Below are 27,029 nucleotides of genomic sequence, written 5' to 3'. Positions count from 1 at the left end.
TGTCCACATACCAGCTATCCCAAGCCCTCGCTCGATGAACCCCTTGAGCATCGAAGTTGAGGACTCGCCAATTCTGTGCGGCGACTACGATATACGCTCTCATATCGCAGTAGCGTGACGAGTTTCTTAGCATCGGTAAGACGATGCGAAAGACCCGTCTACGTTTCCATCGGGTCCTACCAACTTCCGACTCTTGAACAGTGGCATCGCGGCTGCGCTACTGCGGTCAACGTAGGAGCGTGTGAGTTGGCCTAATTGCACTAGTTGGAGGCGAGTTGGATGACGCCACATTCGGCGTTGGTGAGAGCGCCACCGCATGCCACCACCCATGTTTATGAGCTGCCGCGTCGTTTGTCACATGCGCGCCACCGCATATGAAAACGTTCAAGTGTAACAGTATTCAGGAGCGGCTTTCACTGATATTATTGCCAAGTTACCAAACTGTACATAACAAAATAAAGCCCGTACGGGAAGAAAATTTCGGAAAGTAACGGTAGTGTGCCAGAAGGCGACAATGCTGCCCAATACGTATACATTAGACTATGCTGTTGTAGGCTAATTTTATTTTGAAGTGAAAACATGATAAATCATATTCGATTTTGCAGAAGTTCGCTGCTTGAATTAAGGCTCGCGCGCCATGATAACAAAACGAGAGCAGAAGCTGTTCAAAAAAGAAAAAAAAAAGAAAAGAGACCGCGTTACTTCGAATTTTTACATTTGCGCCTCATGTCATAAAACAGCTTGGCAAAACGTGGAAAACAGGGCCAATTGTGATGCCCTAAAATTTATTTAACCTCCATAAACTAAAAAAAAAAAAACAGCCAACATTCACACAACATAAGAACTTGCGTTTATTTGATAACGTGATTCAAGCCAGCTACAGGAGACAGAAAAGCTCATAGTGACATCCATAATCGCATATGTTTAAAAGGCAGGAAATGCACCATAAAAACTGTACCTCTGGCTACATTCCATGATACACGATGACAAATCCACGGTGCCGCTATTGCCTTCAAAATTCCAAGAATAGGTTGTTTTTTAAATGCACGGTAGTTTGGAAGGCCGAAAGCTGCGTAAGCACTCCATTAGCCCGTATAACAGAAAATGAATTTCACAGCCTTGTCGCGGCGGTTACAGTTTTTGTTGCGGTTGTCTGTTATCTGCCTGTTATAGCACACGCGCGAAGGTGGCTCTTCAGCTTGCTGAAATTTCATTTTCCTATATACGCAATCCAGTTGCGTTTTGCATGTATGCCGTCTGTGTTGTCTCTGCTGATTTAAGTTTGTTCAAAAAGAATAACGCACGAACTCGACAAAGTTTCCGGGGTACGCAAGGTGACAATCGCATCCATCTTTCCGCGCTCATCAGCAGACGCCCAGAAGATTTCCGATGTGCTTCCGATCGACTTTGTGTCGACTGGCTATATTTAACATACAAGTGACGAGCGGTATAGCTTTCCGGCCGCAATTCAGCGCCCGAGCTCACAACGCTGACTCGGGGCAGAGTGCACATCCGGTGGGGGACATACGACGCCAAAAGTCACGTGACACATACCGGTTGCGGGCGACATCCGAGCCTGCTCTCACTGACCCTGACTGTAAATGGAAGTGAGCTGGTAATGGCGCAATAAAAATATCTACACAGGACAAGTCTACTGAACGTGGTTTGATTTGATTTGCTCTTGAATTCCTGTACTGTGATTTCTGCAGGGAGGCCTGAAGAAAGGTGGGCGTGTGTGGGTGAGTGAAGAGGTCAACATCAAGGTGCCTCATCATTCCTTGTTACCCTCCGGCAGTACATATTCGCGTTTTTGAGAGGCTAAGCTTGGTCTATTATTAGTATTTTTCTTCTGAGGGAGGGGGGGGGGGGGGGCAGAGAGCTGTACTTAAGGTAAAACGACGAAATGAGGAAATTATCCTGTATGAATATGGCGGAACGAATGAACAGTGGTCGAGCAAGAGATTTCTCAGGTTAGAGTCAACGTTTCGACAAAGGGACTTGTCTTCGCCCCGACGAACACAAATGCCCTTGTCGAAACGCTGTTGCTCCAGCGTCACTTTTTGTTCTACCACTTCAAGTGCACATCTTCCTGTGAACCTCTGTTTTGTTTAGCAGAACAGGTGTCTTTTGACTGTGTCACGCTATTCGCTTAAATTGACATGCTTCCTGTGCGTATGTTTTAGCATGTTTCTTTCTTTTTCTCCATTCTTCATCAAGGTGCGAGGAATGGTAACGGCGGCTAATCAGGATAATCTCCCGAACTGTTAAACGCAGCGAGAACTCTGGGATGATAAATAAGCTAAATGGTCGCCCAGGTGCCCTAAGTTAAACAGTTATTGCATGTCCTTTATTTGTATAGATTTGCATTCATGCTCTGAAAATTCAGTTGTCTACGCATCCGCTTCATGACGCGTGCCCGAACAGCATGGAAATTTGCGTTTCTTGGATAAGTGTAGGTGCTTTAAAGCATGCACGAACCTGCATCAACTGATCTGCTTTTGTTGCAGTCAGTCAGGCTAGGCTATTTATCAAAATAAATCTAAAATGGTAAGTGAAAGTTATAGGAGACCCGCCGTGGGTGCTCAGTGGTTATGGTGTCAGGCTGCTGAGCACGGCTACGCGGGATCGAATCCCGGCCACATCGGCCGCATTTCGATGGGGGCGAAATGCAGAAAACATCTGTGTAATTAGATTTAAGTGCACGTTAAAAGAACCCCAGGTGGTCAAAATTAATCCGAAGTCCCCCCCCCCCCCCCCCCCCACTACGGCGCACCTCATAATCAGATGGTGATTTTGGCCCGCAGAACCCCATAATTTAATTTTTGAATGTTACAAGAACAAATACAAACCTGGTGCGTATGAAATGTGTCAGGCGGTTGCGAGGAAAGGTCCACAGCAGATGTTCTTCAGGTGCCTGAAAGCACACAAAAAAGTCACATATTTTATGAATGTCGCTATGGCAGCCGTCGTTAAAGCGTTATTATTTTTCGTTCTTTGGAGAGAAACACTATATAAGCAGCCATTAATAGCAGAAGCCAAGGAAATCACGAAAATTTAAGTGGTTCTAACTGTCGTCGGTGTTCATGTGATTTCTTGGATTCTTAGACATGAATATGAACAAAGCAAGAAAATGTCCCACATACGGTTAAAGTCAATTCACTTTTTCTATAATGTAGCAGTCTCCAGTTACTGTTTAGACCAGTCATTTTTTTTTGATTATTATTGTGGAATTGTAAGAGGAAAAATGAAGCAAGTATCATGCACAGTGCGTCAGCAAATGTAAGATTTTGTTAATTTTACGAATCTGATAAACATTACTTCGCGGTCTTTCGTTCTCGATTTAGACAATGCGCAGTGGAGTGTCGATTCACGTTGCCTACCTTGGCTTTTTTTCCCCCTGCAGATTAATTCGGATATTGTCGGTCACTACAATGATAATGTTGTTTGCACCCTTTTTTGCTAAACTGTTAACTATGTGTCACCTACATGATTATCACAATGGAAGATACCTGTTTATATACTGACGGTTCAACAGCTTTGTCAGGATCAACATCCGCATTTGTAATTCCGTCAATCGGGATACGTCAAAGTTACTGCCTATCACACGGGACATCATCAATTCCATCGACCGCTGGCTTCAATTAGGCGCAGGAGAAACCAACTGTATTCTAACAGTCTCCAAGTCGGTTCTTTAATACTTGAGGTGATTTTGCCGGCGTGAGCCAAACGCAACAGTGATTTATCCGGTTTCACTGAAAATAGCTACAGCTGTATTGTCATGGAATCAAATGAAGCTGCAGTGGATTTCTGGACATGTCGGTATCGCAGGGAACACTCAAGCCGACAAACTGTCTAGAGATGCTCATCATTTCGCCGTAACTCAGATGCCCATCATGTTACACTAACTCAATTCACGAGGGACGATGCTAACATTAGAATAAAACAATTATGCAAGCTTATAACACAAGTTCGTCGTTTTGATACCATTCCTGCGAACAGTCTCCTGTATAACGTTGCCCTGTATTTGAAATTTATTTTCTCTGCAGTCCGTGACATAGGCTCTCTGATTCATAGTCTCAGGCTGGAAGTGCTGTATACAGGTAACCTTTTTGTATCATATACGTCATGCAGCTATACCTTGTTACACGTGCGGTCATTCATGAGAGAACGTAGAACACTTCCCATAAGCTGTCCTAAATTTAAACAGCAAAAATTTGCTTTGAGGACAACAATAATCGCCTTGGTGATAGTCCTTTCGAAATAGGAAAGTTGGTTGAGCCACTGGGGCAACGATTACAGCGATCAACTCTAAAAGCTTTATTAACATATTTTACTGAAAGTGATGTTGTGTGTCTGTAATACTTAATATGTTCTTGTGTGGTTATTAATTTTGTATTATTCTACCTTATTTATTTCGTATTATTTGACTAACTTGATTGATTTACTTGTACTTTATTGCAGAAAGCGCTGAATGTGCCGTTTTCTTTTTTAAAAATCTCAATTGACTATTTAAACCTGTTAACGAAGTGTGATTTATAAAAGGGACGTTCTTCATATCACCTCACGTTATCAACCCTTGATCACTGGACAGCTTATCGTTTGTGGAGAAGCCGGCTACACAATAGTTGCCATCATTTCCAATTTCCTCCAAAAAATACCAAAGCCTTGAATGTGCCTGACCTGACAGAATAACCATTGCTCACAGCCAACATTAAGACAAGAGAGTATCATAAAATCCGAGGACACCTAAGCACTTGTTATGAGCTGTGAATGCGAAAGCAATAATGTCTAATTGAACACTGCTGAGCGGTTCTTCGAGTTATGAACTTCTCACGGGCGAGCGAGCACGTTGAGCGCATTTTGATTTGGCCAAGGCTCAGTTACCGAGGCGCAGTTAGAACGCAGGCGAGAGCTTGGGCGGACAAGGAACGAGCGGGTAACACAGGCTTCCGAGAGCGAGAGCGAGGGTGACGTGTTTTCAGGGTGATGCCCTCTCCCCTCACCCAACACCTGGCGCGCTATCGATGCAGCAGTTGTTGCCTTTCGCCCTCTACTCCGTCGAGGCGCGCTAGTGACGTGGCGTCGCAGCCAATGGAAATTTACCGGTCATTTCGCTGCTACAGATGACAGATGCCGGCTTTTTCGCTCAATGAGCCACTTGACGCTTTCGCATCAATAAAAAACCCACTCACCAATAAGCGTTTGCACCCACAAGTAGCAAATGTATACCGCTGACCTGTAATTAGTGTCACTGGAAAGGTGATTTGTGCAGCCACAAACCATCTCCTTCAGATGTGAAGAGCCTGAAATTTAATTTAGGACAATGCAGTGGCGGCAATGATGCCTTATTCGCGGCCACGCATTATTAGCGGCTGTGGACATTAGTGGATGTGTCATAAACACTGATTGCCTAATATTTTCAAAAATTGTTCAATTACATGTTTGATCAACTTCATTAAGACACATATTATGATTGTGGAATGCAAGCATATCAGTGCTCGAGGCATTTACACGTAGTAGGAATACTGAGGCTGTCCCCAGATTTTAGATATCGATTCGCGGACGTGCGGAGCAATGTCCATTGGCGGCCGATTTATTAGATTTAGAAAAAGGCTCCTTCGTGCAATGCGAAAATAAACTGAGTGGGAAATGTATTTTTGGCCATTCTGAAAGCGCTGCTACTGTCACAATTTCTACTATAATATAGTGGGCATGCCTCGAGCACTGGCCTACTTGAACTATTGATGTGAAACAAATGTCTTATATAATTAAAACGTTAATTGATTAAATGTATTTACAATTACTCGCTTATTTTACCTATTTTGCTAACTTAATACCAATAACTTACTCTATCAGCTAATCAGTGATCTTCATGCATTCATTGAAGTTCGCCGCCGCTATATAACGCGTTGCCTAAAAATAACGACATTACCTCCACTGTAGTGCTTTAATAATTTTGACTCTTTCCACTAGAAGTAAATTAGATATTTGAATGACAGCTCGAAATAATTATGTGCACAAACTCATCCTTAGTGTCGGCACGCTACGAACATTGCATAATGTACCAGCACAGAGAGAGAGAAAGAGAGAGAGAGAGAGAAATAGAAGAGAGGAAAGGCAGGGAGGTTAACCAGACGCACGTCCGGTTTGGTACCCTGCACTGGGGGGAAGGGGTTATAGGGATGAAAAGAGAGAGAAAGGAGATAGAGAGAGCACAGTTTCGTGCACATTTGAAGCTTCGCACGAAGTCTACACATGGTCGCCAAGACCTGTCGACTTGAGGTATCGTAACAACGCTTTCGTGGTTTTCTGTGCCAGTCGACGCATACGGCCATGGTCCAAGGATCTTCATTTCCGAAAATGGTGTAGAGTCCAGCCGGTTCAATGCTGTCCGGAGAGCTTCACGCTCGACGTCGAACTGGGGATAGAGACATAAGACGTGTTCAATCGTTTCTCTGGTTCCACAAGAATCGCACATGGGCTTATCCCCCATTCTAATGCGGAACGAGTAGGCCTTTGTAAATGCCATCCCGAGCCAGAGGCGGCACAGTACTGTCGCCTCAGAGTGGGAAATGTTTGATGGCACTTCTAGCTTCAAGGATGGGTCAATTTTGCGAATATGACACTTCTGGAGGTTAAGAGAAGACCAATATTTGTGTGTCATAGCTTTAGCCACGATATGAAGCTTTCCTGCAGGTCCGGTCCTGGATAAGGTGATTGGAACTGGTCGGCCTTCCAGATGAGCAGACCGGGCGGCTTCGTCGGCGAGGTCATAACCAGCAATGCTGGTATGTTCAGGTAGCCACTAAAATATAATTTCATGCCCTTTAGTGATAGCTTGATGGTGGTTTTCTCTTATCTCACATGCCAGCTGCTCAGGAGTCCTGTGATAAAGGGCCAAATGCAGACTCTCAAGGTCCTCAATCACTCGCAGCCGTGGCCTAGTGGTAGAACGCCCGCCTCGGCTGCGGGAGGCTGTGGGTTCGATTCTCACCGCCGCCGGGCACCCACTGGTTCAAAAGGGTACAAGCGTACCCCGGCCTGGCGTTCGGCTTCCGCCAGGCCGGGGTACGCTTGTACCCCGGCCTGGCTGCGGACTCAAGGTGCCTTACAAACGCGAAAGATGACCCAGATGTCTCTTGCAAGAGGTATTTTACAGCAGCGCGCAGGGCAGCAAGCTCTGCCACCGTTGATGTTGTCACATGTGACAGTTTGAACTTTAGTGTTTTTTTCGTAGCCGGAATGACAATGGCACCTGAAGAGCTGGTAGATGAGACCGAACCATCGGTATAGATGTGTATTCAGTCTCCGTAGGTCTCATTCATTAATAGCAGCGTCATCTGCTTCAGAGATATTTTGGGGTCATTGGCCTTCTTTACTCCTGGAATACTTACGCGCACCTGAGGCTGTTGCAGTCACCACAAGGGGAATGAAGGCCTTGCTGCTGGGGTGTATCCTCATGGAAGAAGATTGGTGACGATAACTTCAAAAAACGTGGAACGAGGTCTCTGCGAAGGCAAGAACACCAAGGGATGATCGGGGACGCCGGAAATATGACGGATATGCGCCCTGAGACAATCCACTGCCATGTATGTTTGGATCGGATGATCTTTGACGAGGACGATTGTTGCAGGTGTTGACGCGCAGCGAGGAAGTACTAAGCAAGTGCGCAATTGCTTGGCCCTATAAGCTCTCCAATGAGAGAACATTTGACTTGCACTGTATTGGACAACACTGGAAGGCTGTAGCGTAGATATCTTAGAAATAGAGCTCTGTACAACTAAACCATGGAGCGTACAGATGTGGCCCCATATTTTCCCGCACATGAATCTTAGTACCTGAGCAATAGACAATAGTTTTTTCTTCAGAGACGTGCAATGAGGGCTCCAGGAAAGATTGCGGTCGATTATTACACCTAAAAATCGATGGGTCTTTCCGTAGGCAGTAGTGTGTCCATTAATAGAGACTGGGTATGGTGTCATAGGTTTTCGTGTGAATGCAATCAATGCACATTTCGCGGTTGATACAGTCAAGCCTTGTGCTTGAAGATATGCTGATGTCAAGGTTGCTGCCCTCTGTAATCGCGCGCACACCTGAAGCCGAGTAACTGCAGAAGTCCAAAGGCAAATGTCATCTGCGTATATCGAGAGGCAGATTGTTTTAAGTAAAACGTCAGTTAGTCCAATGAGTGTCACTTTGAACAACGTCGGACTCGATACTCCTCCCTGAGGAACGCCACAGTACGTGTAATGTGCAGCCGTAGGTTAGCCATATCTTCTGTTTGCAGAAAAACGACCTGTGAGTTATGTAGTCGGATAACCAACGAAGCATGCGGCCGCCGATCCCAATAGTCTCCAGGGTTGGTGACGATGGCATCATATGCAATGTTGTCATACGCATCTTTCACGTCGAGAAAGAGCGCAACTGATATGCGCTTACGGCTTTTATCCTGTTGCACAAACATTGTGAGGTCAATGGCGCTGTCAATTGAGGAACGACCCCAACAAAATCCTGCTAAGGAAGCGGGGTAGATATTGTAACAATCGAGGTAACATTCTAGACGTGCAAGGACCATCCTTTCCAACACCTTGGCAATGCAGCTGGCGAGAGCAATAGGGCGATATACCGCCAAGTGCAACGGAGATTTCCCTTCTTTAGTAATGGTACCAGCCGACTTAACTTCCATTGCCGGGGAACTGTGCCTCTATGCCATGAGTTGTTAAAGCTGTTCAGAAGCGCTCTTCTTGCCTCTTGTCCAAGGTGTCCCAGGGCAGAATAAGTGACGCTGTCAGGGCCTGCAGAGGATGATCGTTCAGAAATTGCCAGGGCAGCTTCGAGTTCTTCCATGGTAAAGGACATGTCGATTTCCGGTACCTGAGCCGTTGGGAGGTGACTTACATCAACGTTGGTGTTGACAGGCCCGCCAGTGACTCTCGCACAGAATTTCCCCGCCACACCAAGCTCTGTTTAGCCAAGATGGAGGGCCAAAGCCGCAAATCGGGGGTCGTTGCTGTGGGGATGACCGAAGACCACGTACTGTCCTCCATATATGTGAAAGCGGCTTCTGAGGGTTCAGTGACTCACAGAATGTCTTCTATCGCTCACTCTCTAGTTTGTCTATGCGACGCTGAACTTTCTTCTGAATGCGACGTGCGTCTCTCAGATCATAAATTTATTTAGTGCGTCTGTATCGTCGTTCTGCACGTCGTCTAATCGCACTTAAGTGTCTTAAGTTCAATGTCGAAATCCGTTCGGTTTGATGACAGCGATGATGACCACTTGGCAGCCTTAAGTGCTTCTGCGATGGTGCCGTCGATTTCGCTGGCGGAATCTTCCCCACACGCTTCTTCCATAAGCGACGTAAACATATTCCAGTCAGTGCTCTTCAAGATACCACGAGAGAAAGACCGAGTGAGTCCATTAATTGTTAAGTAGGTGGGAATGTGATCACTCCCGTGAGTCTCGATGTCGCAAAACCATTTAACATGTGATGTGAAGTTCCGTGACACCAAAGTCAAGTCCAGGCAGCTGCTATACGTAGGACCCCGCAGATACGTCGGACTGTCATCGTTCATGATGCAAAGGTCATAATCAGAGGCAAGCGACGCAACATTTCTTCCCCTGGAGTTTATCTTGGTGCTTCCCCAAAGCAAGTGGTGTGCATTGAAGTCCCCAGTGATGACCCAGGGGCCATCAGTTTCCTTTAATATGCATTGCAGTCTTTCAGACTCAAACCGCCTTGAAGGGGTGATGTAACAACCAATAACAGTGAAGACCATTTTGTTCTTTTTGACGCGCAGGCATACGTATTGGTTGTAGTCATGAGGCTGAATAGCATGCGAAACGTAGGTCAAGTCCATGCGGATGTATATGAGAACGTTGCTCCGTTTCTCGCATATGGAAGAAGCAAAAGCTTCGTAACCACATTGTCTGTAGGGCTTTGATACGTTCCGTTCGCAAATAACAAGTATCGGAAACCGACTCCTCAAGAAAAATTGGCGTAAGTCCGAGATGCAGGGCTTCAAGCCTCTGGCATTCCATTGAAAAATCGTCGCACTTCTAACTCCAGTGCGAAAAGAAAGTACTGGGTGAGCCATGGTGCTTATAGGAGGCTTGCAAGTACTGGATTCAGTGCATCCAGTATTTGCGCTTTGAGCTGTTGGTGTCTGCAGCTTGTTCAGTAGCACGCAAATGGTATTCATTTGTGATCGCACCATTCTAACCACTTTTCGATCCTGTTCAGTCAATTCACCGGCAGGAGATGCCCGGGGTGGTAGACTTCCATCGGCGTGCAGCAATTCTTCGGGTGGTTGCCGTTTTGGCAATGCGGGCCAGGCTTCAGTGTACGTATTCTTCCCAATGCCCTTGTCGTTTGTAGGCCTTTCTGATGTCAATGGCCTGGGTGGCAGTGGAGGAGGGGAATGTGGACGTGGCATACGCGTCACCGACGCAGAAGCTTTTCTTGAAGAACGTCGTCGACGAGAGCGTTATTTCCTGATTTTAGCGGTGGCTACTCGATGAGAGGAATGATCTCTTGCCTTCTCTTTTAAGATAGCCATTTCCTTTTTTTAATTTTGAGGCAGTCTTTCGATGATTCCTCATGAGATCCGTAGCAGTTTGGACATTGGATGACAGTGGCGGCACATTTATCCGCGGCGCGTGGTTCAGCGCAGTTGGGGCTCACTGTTTCGTTTTCACAGACGCTGCTCACGTGTCAGAACCTTCATGCATTTGCGGCACTGTAGAGGCTTCGGAATGAAAGGCCGGGCAGGATGACGAAAGTGGCCTACCTTAACGTGCGACGGGAGGCAGTTGTCCTTGAAAACCATCTTCATGCAACGTGAGTTGTCCAGGCGGTAGACATCAACAATGACGTCACGATCATTCGCTGCTTTAACCAGAATCGGCAATTCATTGCTGAGGATGGCCAAGTCTACATTGTATATTACACCGGTGACGACATCAGAGCCCAGCGGGATGTGAGAGCGCACCTGCATGTCATCAAGATCTGTTACTTTGCGTAGGGCGCTAAGAGGACCCTATTATGTCTCAACCTGAACCAGCGCATACCTTGGACGTTTCCCACGAGGCAGCCCCTTTCATCAGCGTTGCCCAGACGGCGACAGTGCCTGACACCGGCGGTGACGGGCAGACAAGCGTCCCGAATCGGCAGTGCGCATCCTTTTGGGTGTTGCCCCGAGGCAGCCTCTTTCATCAGCGTCACCCAGACGGCGACAGCGCCCGACACCGACCATGACAAGCTGATCTTCACGGAGATGCCACGGATTGAGGCGAGAGGCCAACTTCGAGGAATTACTACCGTGGGAACGGCGACGATCTGTTTCCCAGATGGCCACAGAGTTGCAGTAAATGCGAGGGTGAGGATGCAACATCAGAGGCGGAGTTCTGTAAACAATGCAACCCTTCTGCTTGGCTGCATTAAGGTGAGCAGATTCCCCAGTCGAGTCTCCTAGGGAAGACGAAGGGAATAAAAGCGGAGACGTGTGGTGCAGTAAGGGGGGCTGACGTGACCTGATACGAACTCAGACGTTGAATATGCTCCTGATGGAGTGGGCTTCTGTACCAGGGGCCAGTGTACATAATGTCAATTAAATCATTTTTTCTCATTCCTACTGCTGGATGTATTCATCGATGGGCTTGGTGGATTCTTGGCCCAAACGCCACCTCGAGCCGCAGCAACCCACATGCAGAACATCAACCACCAGTACATTTTTCTGGGTGTTCACTCTAATGTCCGTGATTTCATTTGGCACCATGGTCTCCAGTAGCATCGGGACAGATTGCCTGTTAAGTCGCTTCATGTTACCGTTAGGTCATCACAGGCATAAACAGAATGGTGTTGGCGTCGGAGGTTCCGCGTGGGCTCAAACAGTTTGTGTACGGGAGGACGAAGATGATCTGGCGTTCCTTCTGTTCCCCTTGCGGCTCCACACAAGTTCGAAGTCTTCGTCGTCAGAAGGGTCCTCGCTGCTGAGCGAGTAGACATGGGTGCCTTCGCTGTTGCTGTCAGTCTGGAGCCCGATCCGCTTCCTGGAGGCGGCCGTCGCTGGCGCCGCCGGTTCCGGCAGACACCTTGGGCGGTCCACGTCCATCGCCACCGAACAAGGCGCGACGACTGATAGATACACTGGAGATTTAACAAAAATAGCCAGAGGTACGAAAACAAGACTCCGCCAAGCGACACAACTTACAGGCTATAAAATTTTACCATGAAAAGACCTTTAGAAATCGTGGAGAGCGCGAGGATGAGTTAGGGCAGGCATCAGAATGAGTCCGACGACTACACTGACTTCCTACTAATATGGATGAGAGCTGGGTGCACCATTTTACACAAGAGAACAATACAGAAATCACGTAGTAACAGGATATGAATCACCAGCGCCAGAAAAGCCCAGAACACTGTCTTCGCGAGGAAAAGTTATGCTGAGCGTGATCTGCGAATCGCTGCTTCGTTCTCACGCAATATGCCCGCGAATGGCGAAAAATGTTGCAGAGGAAATATTACCACTTGTTTACCAATATTACCACTAAAGTTGCGAAAAAAAGTTGCGAGCTGCGAGGTTTATGCATGAGGACTTGCCGCCATTCCGCAGTGCGACTTGTTCAAACGACCACGAGGGCACCAACGACACCCGTGCCACCACAAAAACGAGATTTACTCTGCTAAAGCATCGTTAATGACTTCAATGCCGTGCTTCTTTGCTTTCGACTGACCATATCCGTCAATTTCCCGACCCGACGGTAATACTCCTGAGGTACATTCGTCACACGACTCGAGCATAGAAAAGAACTTTCGTGCGCTGTTGCTCGAGACTCAAGACTGACTTGTTGCTCTCCATAATTGTAGGTGTGATGTGTGCATCCTTCGAACTGTAGTGGCACCCTTAAACCGGCGATGAAGAAGTTCGGAGTGCACGTGACATGTAATAAATCAGAATCTCCTCGCTCTCAGCCTTTGGCTTCACCTCCTTTTCTCCACCTTGGCAACTCAGAGTGGAGCACGGCGATAGCTCCTCCGGACACGTCGAGCCTTCCACTCAGCAGCAGCAGCAACTCGTCGATGCCTGCACTGTGCGTCATCCACTGTTGTGGGCTAGGCATCGTGACATGTAGTTTTCGTAAGCTTAGGACATGCAAGCTTCAAGGACAACCTGTAACAAGTCCTTTTTAACGAAGTACAATTGGTGATATTGACGTGGAACTGAAATATTGTCGCCCTGCATGAAGTGCTACGTGATATGCAAGCCTGCTCCAAGAGGAAGCTGCAAGGTTTGATAAAAATGTTTTAAAACAACTCTTCTTACGGCGTAACAACCTCCTGCCGTACGCTGTCAGTCCTCGCAGAGCGCTCTGACACGATCGTGGAGATTGCCAACCAGTATCGAAAGCGGCCTGCCGCGTCCTTCCTCATTCCTTCCCCCATGGCTCTGCATGGTTGAAGCACCTCAGGCACGGCTTCACCATCAGCTTCGAGTGAAATCATCGAACTCCTGTCAAGACCTATACACAATCTTCGTGACCTAATCGTCGCCGCGATGCGTTCTCTATACGATCAAAACCCGGTTAGCTACCAGTACCGCAAGCGTAAGCAGTTCCGCCCGCGGTTTTCTGGCACCCGCTTGCCCTCGCCACTTGCTCGCCGTCAGAAAAGCGCATCCGGTACATCCACGTACTGCTGGTACCATGACCACCTCTCTCAGGCGCGGCCCTGCTGCTGCTTTGGAAACAACGCGAAGGATCACTAATGGTCACGAGCGGTTCCGCGGGCAACAAAAGTGGCATCTTGTAAATCACAGATACCACGTGTTTTCTCGACGACACAGGAGTTGAATTTAGCGTACTGTCCTCCACTGCCGCCGACCGCACCTTCACGCCCGTGGGCCACCTACAAGTGGTCAAGGCACGAGCGTTCCCGTGAACAGGAAATGGAAGTTGCTAATTAACTCTGGACTATGTCGGATATTTCGCTTCACTTTCTTCGCGACGAAAGTCATCTATAGAGTTCCTCGCAACAATTGCCTTCTTCCTCCTTGTGAACATGACCAACAAGATTATGCTCAACTCTATCACAGGCCTCTTCGTTACCGGCAAGTCACCTTTCTTTCAATTCGATACCGTCACCAGCCGTACCATGCCATTACTTTACGGGAATTTGCTCAGCGAGTATCCATCCGTAACGACAGCTCCACATTCGAGAAAGCTCATCAACTAAGATGTTGTACGTCACACTAGAACACGCAGATAGGAGGTCCATGCGACTCTTCGTCGACTAGCTCCCTAAAAGAAATGATATGCAGTGTTAGAACTGCCAAACATTATGGACCTTGTGGTGTGCGTGCTGCGTCCAAATGCAGCGGACAACATGATGTGTGTTGTCCGCTTGTTTGGCACGTAATACCCCAGAAAGAAGAAGAAGTGTGTTGTGGATAAGCGGACCACGTGGCGTAGGCACACTGTGCTTCTACACTTAAAGAATGACATATCGGGCCGGCCGCACGGCGAGGGCCGTCGCGTGCCGGTACAGGTGTGACATTTCTCATTATCTTGACCCTTAAGCCAAAGGGACGCTTCGAAGAAAAGAGTCCACGGCGGCTCACAGTGTCATTTGCGTGCTATGCCGTGCGCGTCTGGAAGCATTTAGAAAGGAAGCGCTGCGAGTCGGAGTGGAGAGGGAAAATTTGCCGACGCTATTCTTCGCATACTGCCTTGTTTTTCAGACGCTCCGCCCCGCAAGGTCTCATTACCAATCCTCAGTAGAGCAAATTTGGCATCCGCTCTTCGGATTTTTTGTGTTACCTGGTAGAGAGCGGCGCGATTCGTGCCCTACAAAGTGAAAGCTGCCGGGGGCTTTTTACACCTGTAATCATCCTGAGTTGTGCCGTTTCCTCTGGCTCGCCAACCAACAGCTTTTCGAAGCCATTCTCCGTTGCACAAGTGCCTCCGGAACTCTGCTCAACAGGTCTCATTCTGCCATCGGCACTTTCGTCGCCACGTCGTCAAAGAACCTTAATACTAGCAATAACTCGTGCTTTTCGAGAAACCCCCACATAAGCTCCCCACATGGTTACCAATTGAATGTCCATGCATATTTAGCTCGCCCGATTTAATGCAGTCCTTCTTCAGTTTAAAATTGTCTCGTTATACAGCCTCTACACATGCCACCCCGACAGCATACTGCTCTCTCTCGACCTTTGAATTCATCAGCCTTCCTTAAGGTTCCACTTCTCATTTACAAAACTTACACCATAACAAGCACACAACATAACCATACTACTAATTACACGCATTTACATTACACACACATCGTGCTTAGGCAGCACTAGCTGCCTGCAGTATTTCGAAATACATTTTACAGCCGGGTCATACACGTCGCGTTCAGGCGGTGCCGCATTATTAGTAATAAACAGCGCGGGAACAGTTTACTGATGTTCGCCGATATAAACTTCACGAAGCTACCAGCGCATACTGTGCAGAGTTCATTGCATTTTTAGAGGCCACTTTATTCATTCAAAAGACATGTCAGTATACCACGATACATTATACACTGAATTGTCTGTCCCTCCTCACAACACTAACCCATATCACAAAAAATGACCCTGCAGTACGCACCATTAAACAACATTTACACTCCTGCAGCATAACACACAGTGCTCATATTTTCTACGTTCCGGTCGATCAAAACATCTTAGGCAACGAATTGGCTGACACAGTCGCTGAAACAGCCTCCTTAACTGGCAAATAACGCAAATCTTACTCATTATTCACTTCAATATGTTTTCATTTATACTCTATACTTGAAAAATAGAATGGGTATCTATCTGGACGAGAGACCATACGGACACTGAACTATTTAATTGTATATGTAGCCTCTCTTTAATACCTCTATTTTTTCCAGCCCGAAAACTATTAATACATCCATTACGGGACATGGCCGTTTCCGATTTTGTCTCCACCGGTTTGATTTCTCCCCTTACAAACACATGTAATTGTGGTTTGTGGTATTATGGTACTTATGGCGGATTATGGTATGTGCTTATATTACACACTTGAAGTGTCGAATAATCAAGTGTTTAGAAATGTTACGAGATATTCATCGTTAAATAACTCACAGAACGCTAATTTCACATTCAGAGGCGAGAGTGTCCATGCAAAGACGAACCTTCCATGTGACTCAGTCACTCTCGTCAAAATCTGTCCCTGAGGTGTTGCCGCAGACAAGCAACGCTGCATTGACACTCTCGCTGAACTCGGTGAGTCTTTGTAGTTAGTGAAGCTTAATATATGTAGATGGGCAGTCAGTTCCACCTGTTTTAGTAAGCTCGCATTCTCTCTAAAAGAGGGGACTTGGATTGCAAGTTAATACAATATCCAGTTGGCACTTTTGTTCTCCACTCCGTCACTTGGCAAATATGCAGGTAGGTGACTACAGTTATTCTTTTTTAACTTGCGTCACTCGACAGAGACCACAGAGGAGATGGCGTAACCGGCTGCGACGTGTAGCGGTCTGAAGGCAATTGCAGTCCATGTGCAGCAGCAGTTGTCGCCTCGACGCGCGCAGTTGTCGAACAGTGTTGAGTCACAGGCACGGGCAGTCGTGGCAGCTGGCGTGGCCGTTATTGCAGCATACGTTCCCCTGACAACACTATCGTTTCTCTATTTATGGAGCGCGATGCCAGTGGGATGTGGTAATGAGAACAGCCGTACATTTTGAACGTTACAGATATATTGGGCCAAATTCTCAAAGTTTTTTCGTTCGTGCGAACGTTTGTCTTTGGTTAGCCACCTCCGCTGATAATATTTTCGCCGTGCGCCCTATAGCTGTCTGCAGCATTTGGGACATAAGTCCGCAGAGTAAGCGAATACTGGCTCATACTCACTCACCTATAGACAGACTCAAACTCCTGCTTGCTCAGACTCATCGGCACTCACTCCTACTCGCGTTTACACATAGTAGCCAACACTCAATGGCGTTCGTAGTCGCTTCCTTACTGGCACTCATTCACTCTCGTCTACTCATGCTCACCAGCACTTCTGTTCGTACTCACGTCCACACACTCTCGCCCACAGTCGCTCACATTGACACACATGTTCACTCAAACTCACGGGCACTAATTCCGTTGATACCAACGTACAATGACACCTTCCGTCACTCCCTCAAACCCTATTCTACGCCTGTAAAATCGGTGTGGAGTGAATATGTGTCAGTGTACTCATGAGTGAGTATGCCGACCTTTGTTTATGGAACCAAGTTCTACATGGACGACCCTACCGGAGGCGTGTGTTGCCATCGCGGCGTGCACGCTTGCCACCGCAACCCATGTAGTCTGGGACTGTCCGACATGTTCTCACAGTCTGTCGCAGGTACCCCAAGACATTCTCCAAGTCACCTATATGTTGTCTGGGGGCCCCCATCCTCATACGACAAGGCGGCCGTCATGCTTCATTGCACGAAGATTGTGGAGTTCGCATATGACGGACCATGCGCAGTGCTTTACGGCGGCCGGCAGCGGTCTAACCATCCACAGCCAAGGATCAAAGGATCACCGTGAATTGGTGGGAGTCATAGGCCTAAATGGAAACCGACAGCAAAAGTACAATGAAGTTAGATAAAGTACGTTTCCAAACAAGCTCTCGCTACTCCGACTGGTCGGTCGGTGACGATCGGTCGATGTGGATTGCGAAGCGCTCTAACGTATAGGAAGAACTACAACGAGCCAACAGACAGCGACGCCAAGAAAAAAAAAAAACGTATTAAGAATGAACTTTTGAATAGATAATTAAGGATGAGGGTTAACCTTACAATAAACTGCATATCCTTAATAAAAAAAAGGAAAATGAGAGTGGAAAGAAAGAGAACATTGCCACCAGTGAGAGACGATCCCACAACTCCTTTACAAGCGTTTAAAAGCTTATTGAGGAGCGATACCTCATTGGCCGGTTTTCGGGCACCCGCCAGTTTTGATAGCATCCGGCGCAATAAAACAACTATCGCTGCAGCAATAGTCAATCGCGGATGGCACATACTTCAGATGAGGGCCCGTATTCACATACAAAAAAAAGTTATCACGCTAGAACTGCATGTTCGTAAGAGTGGATGTCAATCAGCCGTGATGTTATCATTAGCGGAGGCAACCGTCCAATGGCAGAGGGCACTTACGAACGAAAAACTTTGTGAATTCGCCCTTGAGTCTAGGTGCCCAATGGAAAGCCAAGAGGAATCTCATTTTTGTACTGCTGCTTTATGACTATTCGCTTATATTTCACTAGGCAGTGCGGTCCTTGCACTAGCATTATCCCGCTTAATAAAGCCCTAAACGAGAAACGGCCCGGTACGGCAGTGTTCGGACGCCCCGTTCCAGCGTTATCATTTCCAAAGTAGGCACGTGCAGTGTATTGTGGGAGCTGATCGCACGGTTACGCAGTCGCAACGCTGTTCTTTGTCGTCCACGACGGAGAAGGCGAGTTACTCTTTGACGTCTGCTTCAACACGATTGCTTCTCCTTCCTTCTCGACCCCATACTCCAGGAGGTGCCATGGAGGCCGCTCCCCTCGGCGGAACATCGCGCGACCTTGTCGTTGACTCTTCCGGACTCATGATATCGCAGGTGCAGCGGTGCAGGCGGTTTCAGACAACGCACATTCATCCAGTTGTATTTGAGGGAACGGCCCACGTGATCATGATACGTGAATTGCACATGACATTTAGACTGGTAGCATGGTAGCCTAGACTGCATGGAACAACAACAACAACAACAACAACAACAACAACAACAACAACAACAACAACAACAACAACAACAACAACAACAACAACAACAACAACAACAACAACAACAACAACAACAACAACAACAACAACAACAACAACAACAACAATAATAATAATCATAATAATAACAACAACAGAAATCGCGCAGATCCCATGCACTGTGGGAATCGACGTTATGCGAAGCATTTTGCAGCCAGCTGGCTATGCAGCATTGCTTAGGGTTCCGCAAAGCGTTACCAGGCTGACCAATGTGTTTGTGTAAATCCAGTACTTGTGTGAGTGACGCGAGTACAGTGAACCAGAATTCACGCGAGTGTGCGTGTGCGTGACGACAGCAGCAAGGCGACGACGACGGTAACGACGACTGCATGATTTCTACGAACGGTCCAATTCATGTGGACGAGTCGAATGGAGAAAGAGAGATAAAACTTTATTGCGTCCATGATGGGGTCTGGGGGCGGCGGGGGTTGGGAGACTAACCCCCAGGCCTCCCCTTCCTCAGACGGCGGCCAGCCCTTGCTTTCTGGCGGCGTCTTCGGCCATCCGGACGGCCCCGAGCTGCTCCTCTGGGTCCAAGCTGAGCAGCAAAGTCTCCCACTGCTCGGCCGAATGGAGGTGCGAGATGGGTAAAAAACAGAAACTAAATACTCACGGACGGCAGCACGTGGTATCACTTAGAGTACATACGGGGGACTTGACGGTGAAACTGTAGCGCAACCTGAAGCACGTGTCCGTTTACAGCCATTCCGACGAGTCGCGGGGCGCACTGCGCACCTTGGCCGAGCCGTGATGATGCTGCCATAGTGGAATTCGATGCAGCGTTGTCGCACTCGTACACTATGTGCACCAGGAAAGGGCGGGCCTCGATGTTTGATAAAGCGGCCTGGTAAGGACCAGAAGGGTCATGAAAGTCCGAATTTGATGAGGGTTGTTGCATTTAAAAGGAAAAGTTAAAATCTAGTGACTGTTAATTTCGCTTTAAGCCGTCAATTTGTAAATAAGAATTGCTGAAAACCGCAAGTTTTCAGAAAATGAAACTATCAAGTTTACAACACTCGGTAATCAAAGAATATATCACAATTCTGTGAATTGCATATAATAGTATCTTTAAAGCGGACAAAATTTATGTATTATCCATGGCTCTCAAATAGACCACTAATATGTGAGTAGGACTGTTGCAAAACTCTTGTAAACAATGTAACAAGTTCACTTAAGATATAAATTAATATATAAAATTTGTCGGCTTTCGATGCTCTAACGGATGCAGTTTACAGAACTGTGATAGCTGTTTAGGTGCAGAGCTACGAATTAGTAAACTTCGTGCTTTTATTTTATTGCAAACTTACCAATGAAAAAGAAATTCTGGCCATAAATAAACATTCCGCTTCCAAAAGTCACTAGCGTTGAACTTTCGCTTTCAAATGCAGCAAATTTCATTAAAATCGGCCGAGTGGTTATCTTAGAAAAGTGTTTCTGCGTATCATATGCATTTAAATAAGGAGTATCGGAGTTCGGACCGAGTTGAACCTTCCTCTTAAAGAAACGACCCCAAAAGCATGATGCGATTCATAAAATTTATGTCATAACATATATGCAATGACAAACATGTGATGTCATTTATGTAGCGCGACATGCGCATGCAGGTCGCGCATGCGACCTGCATGTCGCGAATGCAGGTCGCGAATGACATGCATGCGCATGTCATTCGTGTCATGACATTTATTTCATGCCATGTCATCCATGTCAGGTCACGAATGCATGCCATTTATATCCTGATATACGGTGTGATCATTTTTACGTTTAATTTGTTTTTTTAAATCGCCTGCTGTAGATAACATAATTCTAGTCCTTGAGCTGTATTATTCAGAGAGGTGGATGTTACTTGCACGAGGTACCAAAACATATATTCAACTAATTAACAACAAGTATCTAATCAACTTCTACGTCTACAGGTGCAGAGCTCGCCGCTCTCCGCGGTGCGCTTCATGTGATAAACACAAAGAATCCTGAAAAATGAGCAGTCTTCTGCGATTCGAGGCCGGCCTTACAATGGGTACAATCGTTTCTCCGACATGGAACTTACGATCAGCTGACGTGCGAAATCATTGAACTTATCCATCACTTGAGGGGAAAAGGCCATGATATCTCATTTCAGTGGAGAGCAGGCCATTGCGGTATCATTGGAAATGATGACGCAGATACGGCAGCTCGGACGTCAAACCAAGAAGACTGCTGCGTCCCCATTCCTCTATGAAGGACCGACGCCGCGAGACAGCTTCGCATTCTAGCACGCACAGTTTCGTTAGCTGAGTGGAATACTGCACATACAAGGCGCACCAGACTGCACAGACTAAACCCTTCGCTGGAACTCGGACCTCCGGCCGGACTGCACCGACGTGAAGCGTCTCTTCTGTGTCGGTTGTGGTTGGGAGTTGCCTTTACGAAAGCTTGTTCAGCACTAATTGGAATGGCTGACAGTCCTGCATGTGATGTCTGCGGATGCGAGGAGAAGATTGAGCACTTATTGTGTCGCTGTCCTCAATTTGAAGCAGAAAGACAATCTATGATCAACGCATTCGGGAAGCTAGATAATCGTCGTCTGAGTGAACAGACTATACTAGAACACCGCCCCACCGATCATCGGCTCAGCAGGAAGTGAAGACACTTTTGCGCTTTCTGAGAGCGTCTGGTTTGTACGAGCGTAGAACACTGCACGGGCCGATTTTTTCAGCCCGGCCCGGGCTCGTTTTTACGTTGGGCTGCCCGCCCGAGCCCGATCAAAACTTTTATGGCGAGACCCGGGCCCGGCCCGGGCCCGGAAATAATCTACGTTACCCGCCCGGCCCGGCCCGCCACCCCTTTACCTTAGGCCCCAGCCCGGCCCGAGCCCGACTCAAAACCGGCCCGAACCCGGCCCGAGACCGAAAAATAATGTTTTTCAGAGTTGAGACGCCCGAGAATAACTCGCTGCACGTTACATGCACACCACCAGAAAGCCCGAGCCCGGCCCGGGCCCGCGTCAAAAAGCACACGCCGTGCCCGAGCCCGGCCCGAGCCCGTGAAAAAACTGTTCTACCCGGCCCGGCCCGGCCCACGGGCTGGTCCGGGCCCGGGCTTTCGGGTAAGCCCGAGCCCGTGCAGTCCTCTATACGAGCGCCTTTGACTCTGCACTACGCACGGTCCGTGCACGTCTCCATATCCCCCACCCTCTCTCCCTTCTTTCTCTTCCCCTTCTGCTTTCCCCCAGCGTAGGGTAGCCAACCGGACTCTTGCCTGGTTAACATCCCTGCCTTCCTGATATCCCGCCCTCCTCTCTCTCTCTACGAATATTAGCCGGTGAGTCTGCAAAGCGGATCCACTTGGAAAAAATAAAAAAAATTCATCACCCCGTATATCAAGTGCAAAAAGAGCGACCACGACGGCATCATGCCATTCATACCATCTATGTGGAGAAATACATGTCATGGCAAACATGTCATGTCATCGATGTCATTAATGTCATTTATGTCACGTATGCATGCATGATTGCCCAGCACTGGCTTGTTTATATTATTTAGATACCGTAATGAGCTTGATGTACCCGTGCGACGAATTTGCACACCCCAAAAATGCTACATAAACTGCGCATTCGTTTTTGGCATAGAGCGCACGGAATCGCAAGCCCGGCCGAAAAACTACACTTTTCAAGTCGTTGGTAACGTAAACAAAGTGTGTGACCGGACTAGTTGGTGATCAATGATGCGAATTTACAGAGCTTGTTACGCAAGTTTGGTGGTTTTTGCGAATGCATATGTAGTCCAGGGAGCGCATATAAAATAATGCATTTCCCACATGCCATTTATTTCACCGCTTGCTATGAGCGTGGACGCCGCCGCCCTGAAGTTATAGCCTGGATGGCCCACTCGCCATGACGGATAAGTTTGACAAATAAAATGAGTTGTTACAGCCACGGACACAAGAAAGGTGCGAAGAAGCACTCAATATGTTTTGGCCATCAATAGCACTATGAAAGTCTACGGGAAACCGTGCATTTTTTTCCCATTTCTTTTTCCTCCCCTTTTGTTTAAACAGTGTTGCGGTATACTACTGTTATTCTTCGGATCACCCCATCCCCCTATGTAATGCCCTTCAGGGCCCCTAAGGTATTCAAAAATAGAACGTAAAATGGGCGAGTTAGTTGATCTTCATAGAAAAAGCAGCTCAAAAGGAACGGCAACACACTTTTCTGCGTACTTCTCTGTGATGAGAGACAAGTACGCAGGACACAGGAGTTGTTAGTTCAGCGCCTGTTCTGTGTACTTATCTGTCTTTTGCTGCCGTTCCTTTTGCGCTGATTTTACTACGAAGGTACTAAGATCAATAAAAATAAATAAGAGAAGGTGCACAACGATTATTTACGCTACACATCTGGCTGTACGCGCGGTCCTTTCTTTGCAAGCACCCTACTATTTGTCTACGCAGAGCTAAGCATTTGCTGCGGTAAATAACCACCGTGGATGCATATATCTTGCAGGACGAAGTTCTCACTTTCGCATCATGTCTTCAGTGCTTTCTAAAGAGCGAGATACCAACAATAGCTACCACTTATTTTATACAGTAACAAAGGTGTCAGTTTAAAATTGTAAGTGATCCCTTGCATGCAATGACCTTTAATTCATGGACTTGGTGAGCATGGTCACTCAAATTGATTAATAACGTCCGTGAAACTGAATCCTACATGCTAATGGGACAGGAAACATCGACACGAGTAGGGATAAAAAAAAATTGGCGGCTTAACCTTCGCCTTTGAAGGGCAGCTGAATAACTTTTCTAGAAAAGTACGCTTTCAACGAAATATTATAGTTTTTCACCCCCTGAATACGAAAATCATAGTTTAACAGGCCAGAAGTCACCACTAGCTGCTTTAATTTAGCAAAAACAAGCTGCAGCGTCTGCGGGAGACGGCGCGGGTCGTTTAACGGGCTCTGGTGGCAAACATGACGTCATCTTAGGTATCGGCGAGGAGCGTGATTCAAAGAGAGCGCTCACGTGACCCCTGTATTGATGTCATCCTCGCGCCCGGTCTTTCGCCGCTACGCTGGCCGCGCGAAAGGGGCGGAGCTTCTACGAAAATTTAAACCGCGATTGCGGCACTGCTACGCGCATAATCGAGAAAATAACTGCAGGAGTTTAATTATACTGTGTCAGCCTTTCAAACACCCGTCAATCTTCCAATTCTAAAACTTCTTCAGCTTCCCTTTAAGTAGTGGAACTCGATAGCATTCAAAGATCCCTGACTGTCAGGCTTCCCAGCAACTGCAGCTTTCTTTTTTCTGCACCTTCGCCTCGGCGCGCCGCTGCCGAGGAGGCGAGCACCATCTGGATGGCGTTTTTGCAGGGAAAACCGACCGGGGCACGCCGCTATATGAATGGTAGAAATACTGGAATAGTTGAAGTTTGAGTGGAATACTGGAAAGTGTTGAGTTTCCGCGTAACACAATTACGTTTTCTCGTATATTCAAATTACAATCCGACGCTACCATACCTGTAGGTTGTGGTTAAGTCGTACTTTACGATTTTTCTGACGCATTTTACTTTGAGAAATTCAATCAGTTCACAAGCGCCTCTGCGCCACGCGGAGGGCCTGCGTGGTCTGGGTGGTTCAGGATGATTTTCTTGGCCGCGGACGCCGACGCCGGATTTTCTGCTACACGGGGCCCTTAACACTCTCGCGTTAAAATTATCGAATGCGTCAGTCAAATGGTGCAGTGTCACGTCCATCCAGTTCATGTGTGTTCGAACATTTCTGCGTCAGCTGGGCGTGAAACAGACTCAGGACGCCACCTAAAGTTGCAGATTCAATACGCACACTCCAATATACAGCGCGCAATGCAAACACATGAAGAAACTACGGCCTCAGCATATATCAGCATGCACAGAGAGTTCGCGCAGTATCCCGTCCCAGGTTTATCGCGCTGCGTTCAGGGGGCGTGGCGGTCACCAATTTCAGCGCTTATAGTATCACCAAAGCAAGGGCATGAGATTACAACTGGTGCAAAAACAAATCTGCTTTTTTGAATGACGTTTTGCATAGGCGACCGAAGTAGAAAAACAAGCGCAGCTGGTGCAGCATTCGTGTACAGTCGGTATATGTATGAAGGACACTAAGTACATCAAAACGATGACGGCCGTGACCTTGAAGCCACGTACAGCGCTCTGTTGTTTCTGGTTTCGTTGTTCATGAAGCCTTGCCACGTTCAATGTCACTCGCTAGGCCTGAAAACGATGAAAGCTTTGCGAAGAGCTTCAAATGAAGGACGGCTGTATATAGGTCTCTCAGTTTACTATGGCGGCAAAGTCCTCTTTCCTTTGCGCGTATTTGTGTGATCCATTATGTTAAGCGCTGGCCGACGGGATTCTCATTCTCGGAGAAAGCTTCTGGACAGAGAAACATATATAACCAGAGGCAGAGAGAATAGCTTTAATAAAAGCTGGAGAGGTCAGTCAACATCTGTAGACATGCTACTCAGATGAAATGAAGTACATGCGCAAAAAAAAAAAAGGCTCGACACACACTGCAAAAACACGCATTGAAAACAAACGAAAACACGCAGACATATTAAACGTTAGTTACGGAGTTTTATTCCGTCCTTTGGCTCTTGAGAGCACCTAAAGCGCCATCGTCACGGGCGATGTACAGACAAAGTTTCTCTACACGCCGGGCACGTCCTTCAGATCAATGTGCGACTTACGATGAAATTGTTTGATTTGCATAGCAACCTACAGAGAATGCCTGGGACGTGTGCAACAGCTGCAGACACACAGAACACAGCGTGCAGGGTGCAGTGTAAATGTGTAAGGCCTAATAATTTCACGAAATTTCATTTTGGCTGAACTGGCTATAAATGGGCAGCATATACTATCGAAGCAATCTTGGCAAAGCTGCAGGGTTGGTAATTCCCTAATTTTCTTATTAGCAGCCTTTACATAGCCCCTGAGCAAGCAGTGGGCATACCTGTGGTTAGCGGATATTATGCAAATACCAGTACATCGCCTGTTTGATTTTAGCGCGCCGCCTAATCTTGGAGGTCATGCCGGGAAGTCGATGTGTTCTGGGTCCAGCGTTACTTCCGGCGAGTGGTAATGACGGCGTTTGTTTGTTTTCGTATCAAAAACATCTTTTGCGAGTCTTTCATAACGCATCCGCTCTTATTTATAACGTAAAATTTTGCACAGAGACTGCTATATACCTACACTATCTGGAACTAGGTTTTTTACACAGTCCAAAATTTGGTTGCAGTGGGCCTTAAGTGTAGGGCCTATGCAGTGTACCTATAGCTATGCCGGGCACCAAGGCCACAACCAGTACACTTAAGATTATACGAGTATGTTATCGCTTTCAACGCCATACGAGCAGATGGCGTCCAACGAGACCAAGCAAAAGCTCGGCGAGCGTTCGAAATCTTAACCACCGTTGTAGTCGGGCTCTAGGGTGATGATGCCGCGATAAAATACGAATAAGAATACAGTGACTGTATACAAAGAGTGCTCACAAAGCAAAATAATGAATTAAAATTGTGTAAAAGGGCTTCTTCAAAACCATCTGCAACCAGTGACTATAGCTCCAACAGTTGCGAAGAGAACCCGCTTGTCAATTCCAGATGGAATATTCCCTGTTATTTTTTAATATGATTGCAAAAGGCTTATTTGATGCCAGTTTCACCAGTCATGAAGTTGACCCTCTCCAATTTATAATAAAAAATTGCGGCTTACTTTTATATACTTAGGGAAGTGCATTCCCAAAATATTTTTGGCAGATTTTTGCAAGCTCAGCGTCATTCGATACCAATGAAAAGTGACACATAGTGTGCAAAACACAAATAAAAAAAGAAACGATGCGTCATTTCATGAGTACAGAAACATTTTTACGCTAATTTAGAGAAATTACACGTTTGCCCATTATTATAGGCCTTAATTTTATTTTTGCTGTATTTAATGTCGAATCAAGAAGCGCAGCTTAGGGCCGGCCTAGAGTTTATAAACCTTTTCGCTTTCTTCCCTGTAATTTATTATCTGATATTGGCAGGCAAGCAGAAATAGTTGGATAAAAGTATTCTACCATGCAACAAACACAATAGAAAGGAAAGAATGGTCTCGAATGTGAGAAAATGGCAGTTTTTCTGCTTGTTTTGCTGTAAACGGAATATTGTTCTGGTCTATCTAAAATAGAAACTATATAAATCGTTAGACAGTAGGACAC

The 27,029-nt window shown here is 46.9% G+C and overlaps 1 long non-coding RNA gene across 1 annotated transcript in view; it reads right to left on the bottom strand.

Annotated features, from left to right (window-relative positions):
- LOC125940615 (uncharacterized) overlaps window positions 1-27,029 on the bottom strand; it is a 58,746-nt gene that overhangs the window by 10,587 nt on the left and 21,130 nt on the right. The window contains exon 2 of the long non-coding RNA XR_007463811.1: window positions 2,850-2,914. This is a non-coding gene — a long non-coding RNA (uncharacterized LOC125940615). The remainder of the gene's footprint in view (window positions 1-2,849; window positions 2,915-27,029) is intronic.

Source organism: Dermacentor silvarum, chromosome 1, assembly GCF_013339745.2.
Source record: "Dermacentor silvarum isolate Dsil-2018 chromosome 1, BIME_Dsil_1.4, whole genome shotgun sequence".
Taxonomy (NCBI): domain Eukaryota; kingdom Metazoa; phylum Arthropoda; class Arachnida; order Ixodida; family Ixodidae; genus Dermacentor; species Dermacentor silvarum.
This window is presented reverse-complemented; position numbering and strand designations above follow the sequence as displayed.